Raw genomic sequence first — 11,943 nt, 5'->3', positions numbered from 1 at the left:
TAATTTATTCAAACCTCTATTTTACAAATACGTGTGTGTGGGAGAATGGATCAGTGATCTAGTTACTGTGAAGATATAATGATTAGTTAGATATAGTCTCTGATTTTAATAAGCTTATATTCTAATAGTGAGAGGTCCAGAGAGGAATAAACAGGGAGTCCTGACTGTGCAGTGGTTAAAGCATTTGGCTGCTAACCAAAAGGTTGGCACTTTGAATTCACCAGCCACTCTTTGGGAGAAAGATGTGGCAGTCTTCTCCTGTAAGGATTACAGCCTTGTAAACCCCATGGGGGGCAGTTCTACTCAGTCCATTTGGATTCTATGAGTCAGTATCCACTGAATGGTATGCAACAAAAAGGGGAAGTATGAAGAGAGAAATGAAGGCCATATTCATGGAGTATCAAGGGACAAGAGAGTACCTCTGATTTAGAGGATCAGGAAACCAAAACAAACAAACTCACTGCCATCAAGTTGATTCTGACTTACAGAGACCTCCAATCGGTTTCTAAAGCTGTAATCTTTAGAGACACAGACTGCTTCATCTTTCTTCCACAGATCGGCTACTGGGTTCAAATCACTGACCTTTTAGTTAGCAACCAAATGCCCTAACCAGTCACCAGAGTATCAGAAAGGGGTATTATATAATGATCAGTGCAATGACTGAATGCTTTTTACTTTGTGGGGTTGTGCTCATTCTCAAATGAATCAACAACTGCTAACCACCTAGAGCAGTGCCTAATACATTATAAGTGCTCAATAAAGCTTCATTATTGTTATTATTTCTGTGATTTTTAATACTATAATTTTATGGGAATATAAGAAATGTTGGCTATAGTTCCATAATTTTCAACCCTCTTCCCATGTCAACCCTAAAAGTCCATACATACTGCATTTTCTGTAGGAAATGGACCTCTAGACTCTGACTCTTTGTCAACTGAAGTCAAGAAGTCAAGCTGTCTGTCATCAATTTAGTCCCAACTAATATTTCCCCCTTCATTTTTCAGTTGCCTGAAATGATCCAAGGAGGTATAAACTTGATGAGAGTATTTAATTACTTCAATAAAATAGGCCTATCATCTTCCATGCTGGTTTAATAATCACATTTCTGTGCCTTTAGAATCCCTCACAATATACATTTTCAACCAGTGGCACATATTTCCTTTCATTATTTTTCCTACTCTGTTAATATGTGTTTATCTTATTTCAGTCTCTGTGGCCCTGAAGCAAGTACTTATTAATCAGAAGCCACTTAAATGCTGCTATGCCATGTTCTGTATTAAGGAAACTGAAAGAACACCATGCAGCCAAGTATATGTAGATTATTTTCCTCTTAATTAAAAGCTGGTTTGTATGTATAATTCCTTTCCTAGCATATTATGTGGAGGCATTAAAATTAGACTCAGCTAGAATTGGGGTAATTTTAGGTATAACTAAAGCTGAACAAGAACCTTGTTTAGGAACTTTACTCAGCCACAGCTGACAGGTTAATATAATGCAACTGGCTGTTCACTGATTGTTGTTGTTATTAGTTGCTGTCAAATCAATTCTGACTCATGACGATCCCATGACTGCAGAGTAGAACTGCTCCTTAGGGTTTTCAAGGCTGTCACTTTTCAGAAGCAGATCTCCAGACATTTTTTCCATGGTGCCTCTGGGTGTATTCAATCCACCAATCTTTTGGCTAATATTCAAGCACTTAACCATTTGCCCTACCCAAGCACCCTGTTCACTAATAGATATCTGCAAATTTGTAGAACTAAATCTCCATGTGTAGAAATTAAAGTTTCCCCTTCTGATTTTTACTATTTAGGAACCTCATTCACACTCATTACCTTGGAAAATTCCCTATGTCTGTGTCTTCTTTAGCTTGCCATATTCATGCAGGCCTTAATGTGCTCTGAGAGATACATTGATTCATGTCCTTGCATAAGTCTTAGGAGTGGCTTCTGTGGCATGCCTCCACCCACTGCCTTGTTCAGTTCTTTACTGTGATGGAACAAATTGGGATGGAATAGGGCTGCATAAGGACCACTGGTGGCACAGTGGTTAAGCTCTTGGGTGCTAACCAAAAGGTTCGTGGTTTGAACTCATCAGTCACTTCACAGGAGAAAGATGTGGCAATCTGATTCTGTAAAGATTACACCATAGGGTCACTATGAGTCAAAAGTGACTTGATGGCAATGGGTAATAGACTGCTTAGAATGAGCAGGAGCAAGCCAGGGATTCCCACAGCACCATAAAATGAATCTCTGTGTTATGAAAGCTTAATGTTAGAAGGAAGAATAAACATTTTCTGGTCCAGACTATTTTTTGAAAAAAAAAAAAAGATCTAGAGAGGAGAGGTCATCTGCTCCAGAACACAGTGTTTGTGGCTGATTTTTTTTTTTTTAATCATCTCTCATCTAGTATTTTTCCATTTCATTAGGCTGTTAGTAAAGAATATTAAACCAAATTTAAAAAATCATACTCACTGCTGTTGAGTCGGTGCCAACTCATAGTGACTCCTCCTTGGGTTTCCAAGGCAGTACCTCTATGGAAGTAGATTGCCCAGTCTTCCTTCTGAGGATGTTACTCAGTGTAAATTCTCCTGAAAATGGCTTTCTTCTCTTCTGAATATCTCTTTAAGGTAAAGAGACTTTGATAACTTTGGAGGGCTTAACCTAAGCCATGGTCTTTTCAATTCTCTCATGTGCATGTGAAAGTTGGACAATGAAAAAGGAAAAATGAATTGATGCATTTCAATCATGGTATTGGAAGAATATTGAATACACCATTATCTACCAGAAGAAAAAACAAATCAGTCTTAGAAGAAATGCAACCAGAATGTTCCTTAGAAGTGAGGATGGTGAGACTTTGACTGGCTTCCTTTGGACATATCATCAGGAAAGACCACTAGCTAGAAAAGGACATCACATTTGGTAAAATAGAGGGTCATTGTCAATGAGGGAAAACCCCAATGAGATGGACTGACACAATAGCCACAACAATGGACTCAAACATATCAATGATCATAAAATGACACAGGACCAAGCGACATTTTGTTCTGTTATACAGAAGGTCACCAGGAGTCAGAGCCAACTGACAACAACTAACAATAGCAACAACTACTGAAACTTTAAAAAAAAAATATATGGACTAACTGAAATGGAACCAGGATCCATTTAAGAAGAAGAAGAAGAAAATAACATTCTATTGGTGAGGCCTATAAAGGAGATGAGCTTCATTGAACAGAGATGGTGTTCAGGGTCAGACCTTTTAAATAGGGCCAGTGAATAACATGATGATACTTTTCTTTTATAATGTAAAAGGTTCCTTGTTTCCAGGCTAATAAAAATTAGATATTGCATGACCAAGCAGAAAGGCAAAAAAAGTCTTAGTCAGATTTTTCCTCTGTCAATGAGGGGTTACTGACTGTACTCTATCCATGCTTAATGTGTATGGCAAGTGCCCTAATCATGACAACTTTGGAATGGATTAAAAATTGGTTGTCTTCAAAGACAGTTCAGAGCATTCAACAGAATTCTATGTCAAGACATAAACTCTTTCATGACCCATGTATATATAGTAAGTACTCAGCTAAATTTTCCACTTCTGGGTTTATTGGGAATCTCTGTTCCCACTGAGAGAACATACTGTTGGCATGCAGGGATGTGTATACTTATTTCAAACAGAAGAAAAGGTTGTTTGCTTCAAATTACTATTGTTTCAGGGTATGATATGTGGTGGTATATCCTGGAGGTGAGATTATGCAAAATTTTTTTCTCTTTTGGCTTTTCTACTGAGAGATAAGCCTTGTAAATATATTTCCTTGGCTCCTTTGTGTTAATTAGGAGCTCTGGTGGCACAGTGGTTAAGGCATTTGTCTGCTAACCAAAAGGTCAGCACTTTGAACCAACCAGCCGCCCTGTGGGAGAAAGAGGAAGTAGTCTGATTCTATAAAGATTTACAACCTTGGAAACCCTATGGGGCACTTCTACTCTGTCCTATAGGTTCTTTGTGGGTTGGAATCCACTCCATGGCAGTGGGTGGAGTTTGTGTTAATTGGAAGTTGCATTTCTTACAATGATTCCAGGTTCATGCATTTATCTGATTTTCAGGTTGCATACATTTTAGACACCTATGAAGGAAACTAGATGGCTGTGTAGAGTCAATAGGAGCATATGTACCCCATATAATATGCATCAAAATCCATATTTCATAACAATATTTCAGAAATACCCTTGAATTTGTTGTAATTTCCATTAATGAAAACACATACCTACTGCCATCAAGTCAATTCAGACTCATAGCGACCCATATTGGGTTCCAAAGCTTTATGGAAGTAAATTGCCTCATCTTACTTCTGCAGTGTAGCTGGTGGGTTTGAATAGCCAATCTTCTGGTTAGCAGCCAAAATGCCTTACCCACTACACTACCAGAGCTCCTTAATGAAAACACATAGTATCATCAACAACAACAAAAAAATCAAAGCAGAAAATAATTTGGCCATGGTTAAATAAATAAATTTTCAGTAACCCCATCAGATAGAAAATACCCAATATAGTTTACATAAAAGATTCGAGGCTGCTTGTTTCTGGAGAGTCTGTTTTGTTGTGTGGACCTTGTTCTTCTTGTTATGTGTCGTTGAGTCAGCCCCGACTCATAACAACCCCTCCTTGGGTTTCTGAGGTGGTATCACTATGGAAGTAGATTGTCCAACCTTCCTTCTGAGAAGTGGCTGGTGGGTTTGAACTGCTAGCCTTCTGGATAGCAGTAAAGTGTCTTAGGCACTATGCTACCACCTGTTTAAATATGACAATTTCCTCCTAATTTGGAGAGTTATATTGTGATGGGTGTCCACTGAGATAACTACCTGAAAAATTTCACCAAACGTTGTGTCATAACCTTAAAATTACTGGAAAGTAGCTTTCTATAAACTTTAGAATCACAGTAACAAACTTCCTTCTCATACCATATCAGTTCTTAAGTATGTGCCCATGAAATTGGCAGCAGAAGGATTTTCTGTGCTACCAATTACAGGTTTCTCCTCATGTTGCCAACTTACTTTGTCTCCATAACCTGGCAAAATATAGCAATTCACAGGAAAGTGAATTTTTAAAAATAATTGTAGTATACAAGGACATTTGGTTCCATAATGGTTAATCAAGTTATTTAAATACTGCATTTACACTAAAGATAGACTTGTTGTCCACATTATAATATGCAGTGTGCTCTGTAATCTGAGTACTCTGATTACTCGTCCTTAAAAGAAAGAACTAGAATTGGGTCTTTCGTGAACAATAACTATAACAGGAATAATTTAACAAAATATTAATAACCTCTATCTATTGTAGGGAGCTCTGGTAGCATAGTGGCTAAGGCACTTGACTGCTAACCAGAAGGCTGGTGGTTCAAGCCCACCAGCCACTCCTCGGAAGGAAGATGGGGCAATATACTTCCGTAGTGATACTGCCTCGGAAACCCAAGGAGGGGTCGCTATGAGTCAGGTCCGACTCAATGGCACATAACAACAACAACAACAACAATCTATTGTAATTCCATGGCAATATGAAAAAAGAAAGAAAATTTATGCTGAGTTTCTGAAAGAATGAGTTAATATCAAATCACAGCATAACATGTTACTCCAGAAAGCAGTTGTCTTCAAAGCCAGACTTTCTGCAGAAAGGATTTTCTAAATTTTGTGAACATTTCCAGAACCAGGTCTTCCATAAAGTGTAAATAAGATGTCCTGCTGGCCTATGGCAGCTGTGCTATTTGGCATGTTGCCTAGCATAAGAGAATACTGTATATAGGGGATATGAAAAGCCTAATCCACTTATTCTGGTGCCAAGGGATTGTTGTTGTTGTTATTATGTGCCATTGAGTCAGAAGGGATTATGGTGACAGAGCTGGAAATGAGAAACACAAAAGGTACTGAGGTGCTAGATGATGAGATCATCAAAGACAATGCTCCTTTTCTACAATTCACTTTAGATATTCCAAAAGGTAACAAGCCCATAGACTGGTCCACATCAATCACAGAAGCAGCCATATAAAAATAAATAAATAAATAAAAATTAGTGTTACTCTCCTTGGCCAGTGGTTCTCAAAGAGAGAAAGCAATATCATTTCAGCATAAACATCACTTAGGGACTTGTGAAAAACACAAAGTATTGAACCCCCAACTGCCCATTGCATTCTGTTGATTTGAGGACTCCGTAGTACCTAAGGCATTTAATTGTAAACAGAAGGGTGGTGGTTTGAACCAGTCACTCCATGGAAGGAAGACTGGGCAATCTACTTGCATAAAGTTTCACTGCCTTGGAAACCCAGTGGGGGTTGCTATGAGTCAGATTCAACTCAATGGCAGTGAGTTTGGTTTGGTTTTGGTTTAATGATTCTAGGGGATACTACCTGGTTTAAAATCAGAAAGGGCATATGTCAGGGTTTTATCCTTTCACCATAATTATTCAATCTGCATGCTGAGCAAATAATCCAAGAAACTGGCCTATATGAAGAAGAACATGACATCAGGATTGGAGGAAGAGTCATTAACAACCTGAGATTTGCAGATGACAAAACCTTGCTTGCTGAAAGTGAAAATGACTTGAAGCATTTACTTATAAAGATCAAAGAGTACAGTCTTCAGTATGGATTATACCTCAACATCATGGAAACAAAAATCCTCACAACTGGGCCAATAAGCAACATCATGATAAATAGAGAAAAGATTGAAGTTGTCAAAGACATTTTACTCAGATCCACCATGAACACCCAAGGAGGTGGCAGTCAAGAAATCAAACATTGTATTGCACTGGGCAAACATGCTGCAAAAGACCTCTTTAAAACATTAAAGAGCAGGATTCAGAATGGAGTCTCATCAGTAATTACCACGCTAATGCCTTCTAGCATCTTAGTGTTTGAAAAACTAGGTTCATTGGTTTGAATTAGGGATTCTGGGGCTCTGAACAGCTCACTGAGTCAGAGTGCACCAAACTCAGAGGAGTAGAATTAGAAAGGAGAAAGGAACAGGAGGAAAAAAATAAAATAAAATAACAAGATCAGAAGATCTATCCTGCGGAGCATTGACAGGCAGCCGAGAAAGGCCATCGAAGACGTCCCTGAAGGAGCAATGACCAGCAGGCGAGAAAGGCCATCTGAGACCTCCCTGGGTTAAGGAAGAAGACACACCACACCAGCATACCAGCAATAACACCACCTTACCAGGGATCACCCCAAGGATCTACTTCAGCACCTGATTTTATTGGTAACTTGGATCAGCTAGGTGCAAACAGGCACATCCAGTACCACTGAAACCCAAACAGAGAGTCCATTGGTGCTGCAAGAGAGCGGGCCCGGGGAGATCCCTCCACAGCAGATCACTGATCAGCCTTGGGTCAGCCTAGTGGTACTGAGGGGCCTGCGTTTGACTTTGTCATTAATATTGGGACTACAGGTTATGCATGGGCACTGGTCTGGCTCCAGCACCACTGAAACCAAGTGGATCTTTGGTGCTGCAGGTAAGTGGACGCAGAGAGGAACTTCTGTGGCTGATCATGGTTGGGACTGGTGCTGTGGGTGGGCAGGCCCAGAGAGGAACTCCCACGGTGGATCATGGACCCAGGCAATTGTCTTGGGCCAGCTTTTTGGTGCCTAGGGATCTCAAGAGCAGGGTTTTTGCATGTGTCTGAGCCTGGTGGGAAGTGGCAACCCCCTAACAACTATAGTCTTTGCTGAAATTGAGCTGCACACCTGTGAATAACAGTACAACATCATCATTAGCAGCCCACTCAAAACCCTAGAAACTGCCCCTAGTAATGGGAGCTTTCCTTCTTTCTCTCTTCTGCTCCCACCTTCTCTGCCAGTACCCTCACTCATCCAATAGAAGAAACCACATTCAGCCACCATAATACCTCCTAGTTCAAATTCTAAATGCTCTTTATAGCAAACAGAAATCCATATCCACATTCCACACAGTGATTCCACCATCACAAAGAAAACTGCAGAGCAACACAGCATACCTGAACTAATAACTAAAAAATAAAATACACCAGCTTCACCTTTTCAAAATATTAAATCATAAAACCAAGACAAAACAAATCAATACATAACAAACAGTTAAAGACAACCTCAAAACATCTAGGAAACAACAAGTAACTTCAAATCAAACAACAGCAACAAACAGGACAAGGCATTAGAAGGAAAATCACAAACAAAGATCTCATTAAACATAGAGGAAGAGGAGGCTATAGAATTATCTAAGAAAGAATTTAGAAGATATATTTATAGAGCTTTATAAGAGCTTAAGGAAATCCCAAACAGAATCAAAGAGAACACAGACAGTTCACTGAAAGAACTCAGGAAAATCATTCAGGAACAAAATAAAAAGATTAATGCACAATCAGAACTCATACAAAAACAGCAGTTAGAAATCCAGAAGATGAATACCAAAATTGAAGAAAATTCAGAACAAAGAATTAGGAGAAATGAGGAGGACCTAAAAGTTATATGGGATGACATGAAAAGGAACAGCATAAGACTCATTGGAAATCCAGAATAAGAAAAGGTGAAAAAAACCAGTGAGAAATTTGTGGAAGACCTACTAACAGAAAATTTCCCCCATATCATGTAGGATGAAAAGATATTTGTCCAAGAAGCCATAGAACCCCACACAAGATAGATCCCAAGAGAAAAACAGTGAGGCATATTATAATCAAACTCTCCAAAACCAAAGACAAAAAAAAAAAAAAAATTTGAGAGCTTCCCAGGGAAAAAGAAATGTTACTTATAATAATCAAACAGGCTGAGCTCCAATTACTCCGCAGAAACCATGCAGGCAAGAAGGCAATGGGACAGCATATATAAAACACTGAAGAAAAATATGTTTCAACCAAGAATCCTATATCCAGCCAAATTATCCATCAAATATGAGGGTGAAATCAAGGCATTCTCAGACAAACAGAAATTAAGGGATTTTGTGAAAACCAGACCAACTGTACAAGAAATGCTTAAGAAAGTCCTTCCAATATAGAACCCACAACAGAGATCAACAAAATCAGGATATGTGGCATCAACACTAAAACCAAATCAGAAATAGAAACTCAACATAAGATCATAAATCATCATACACTAAAAAACCAATGAAGTCAATCAGCACACGACAACAGCAACTAAACTATTAGAAGGAATAAAACTTCTACGTACAAACTTCCAAATGGAGAAGAAAATAGGACAACGTCTTCACAGTATGCACTGTTCTAAAAATGTAGAGACAAGAATGTACTCCAAGGTAACCATAGAGAAAATTAACAATCCACATAAGCAAATCCAGAAGGAAGGAAAACATATGGGTTTAATAAGCACAAAACCAACAATAAAGGAAAAAAAGGAGGAAGCTTTAGGCAACAAACCAAACTCAGCACAGAAAAGCATATGGACCAAGGAAACACCAACAACATGACAAAAGTACACAATAGAATGACACAATCAATTCATACCTATCACTAATTACACTCATGGTGAATGGACTAAATGCATCTATCAAGAGAAGGAGAGTGGCAGACTAGATAAGAAAGCAAGACCCATCAATATGCTGCTTACAAGAGACTCACCTTAAACACAAGGGTAAAAACAAATTAAGAGTTAAGGGGTGGGAAAAATTGTACCAAGCCAATGGTAACCAAAAAAGAACAGGAGTGGCTATATTAATTTCTGATAAAATAGACATTAAGATGAAAAACATCATAAGAGACAAAGAAGGACATCATATGATGCAGAAAGGGGCAATTGACAAAGATGACGTTACAATAATAAATACTTATGCACCCAATGAAAGTGCTCCAAAATACATGAAGCAAATATTAACTGAATTATAGGGACAATAAAAAACTCTACAATAGTAGTAAGGGATTCTAACACACCACTTTCAAAGAGGGACAGGTCAATTAGAAAAAAACAAAGATACAGAAGAACTCATCAATACAATCAACCAACTCGACCTTATAGACATATACAGAGCATTCTACCCAACAAAAGCACAATTCACATTCCTTTCCAGTGCACATGGATCCTTCTCCAGAATAGACCATATGTTAGGACAAAAAACAAGCCTCAATAAATTCAAAAGCATTGAAATACTACAAAACATCTTCTCAGACCACAATGTTATGAAATTAGAAATTAATAATAGGAAGAGAAAGGAAAAAAAACATCAACATATGGAAGCTGAACAACTCACTGCTCAAAAACTACTGGGTAACAGAACAGATAAAAACTGAAATAAAAAAAATCCTAGAAACAAATAAGAATGAAGATACATCCTGCCAAAGCCTATGAGACACAGCGAAAGCAGTACTCAGAGGACAGTTTATAGCAATAAATGCATACATCAAAAAAGAGGAAAGAAACAAAATCAACACTCTAACTCATCAACTCCAACAACTAGAGATCGAATAACAAAAGAATCTTACAGCATCTTGGAGCAAGGAAATAATAAAGATCCGAGCAGAAATAAATGAAACAGAAAATAAAACAAAACAAAAAAAGTAGAGAAAATCAACAAAACAAAAACCGGGTTCTTCAAAAAGATTAACAGAATCTATAAACCATTGGTAGATCTAACAAAGAAAAGAAAGAGAAGATCCAAATCACAAGAATTGTAACCGAAAAGGGAGTCATCACAACAGAACCAACTGAAATAAAAAAGATAATCACAGAATATTATGAAAAACTGTACTCCAACAGATTTGAGAACCTAGGCAAGATGGACAAGTTTCTGGAATCACAAGACCTACCTAAACTATCCCACTCAGAGATAGAATACTTGAACAGACCCATAACAAAAGAAGAAATTGAACAGTTCATAAAAAAAACTTCCCACAAAGAAAAGCTCTGGCCCTGATGGCTTCACTGGAAAATTTTATCAAATATTCAGAGAAGTGTTGACACCTTTGCTACTCAAGCTATTCCAGAACATAGAAAAAGATGGAATACCCCCAAATTCATTTTATGAAGCAATCATAACACTAATACCAAAACCAGGGAAAGACACCACTAGAAAGGAAAACTACAGACCAATAGCCCCCATGAACATAGATGCAAAAATCTTTAACAAAATTCTAGCCAACAGAATCCAACAAGATACCAAAAAAGTGATACACCTGGACCAAGTGGGATTCATACCACATTTACAAGGGTGGTTCAACATCAGAAAAACAATCAATGTAATCCACCTCATAAACAAAACAAAAGAACCACATGATTATATCAATTGATGCAGAAAAGGCATTTGATAAAATCCAGCATCCATTCCTGTTCAGAATTCTCAGCAAAATAGGGATAGAAGGGAAATTCCTCAACTTAATAAAGGGTATATATGCAAAGCCAATAGCCAACATCAGTATTAATGGAGAAAGACTCAAGGCATTCCGGAACCAGACAGGGATGCCCTCTATCACTACTTCTATTTAACATTGTGTTGGAAGTTCTGACCAGGGCAATAAGGCAAGAAAGAGAGAAGAAAGGCATGCAAATTGGCAAAGAGGAACTAAAACTATGTCTATTTGCAGATGACATGATTCTGTACATAGAAAACCCAAGGGATGCAATAAAAAAAACTACTGGAACTAAGAGAGAGGCTCAGTAAAGTGGCAGCATACAAGGTCAACACAACACAAATTAGTTGGATTCTTCTACACCAACAAAGAGTCCTCTGATAAATAAGGGAAAAAATATCATTTACTATAGCTACGAAAAAGATAAAATATCTAGGAATAAACCTCACCAGAGACACAAAACGCCTATACAGAGAAAACTATAAAACACTGCTAGAAGAGACAAGGTGACTACATAAATGGAAGAACCTACTTTGTTCATGGATAGGGAGACTGAATATTGTGAAAATGTCAATACTACCTAAAGAAAAATACTCATTTAAAATAATCCTGATCCATATTCCAACAAAAT

This window comes from Orycteropus afer, unplaced genomic scaffold (assembly GCF_000298275.1).
Source record: "Orycteropus afer afer isolate SDZICR_OR568_19922 unplaced genomic scaffold, OryAfe1.0 scaffold00003, whole genome shotgun sequence".
NCBI classification, from domain to species: Eukaryota; Metazoa; Chordata; class Mammalia; order Tubulidentata; family Orycteropodidae; genus Orycteropus; species Orycteropus afer.
This window is presented reverse-complemented; position numbering follows the sequence as displayed.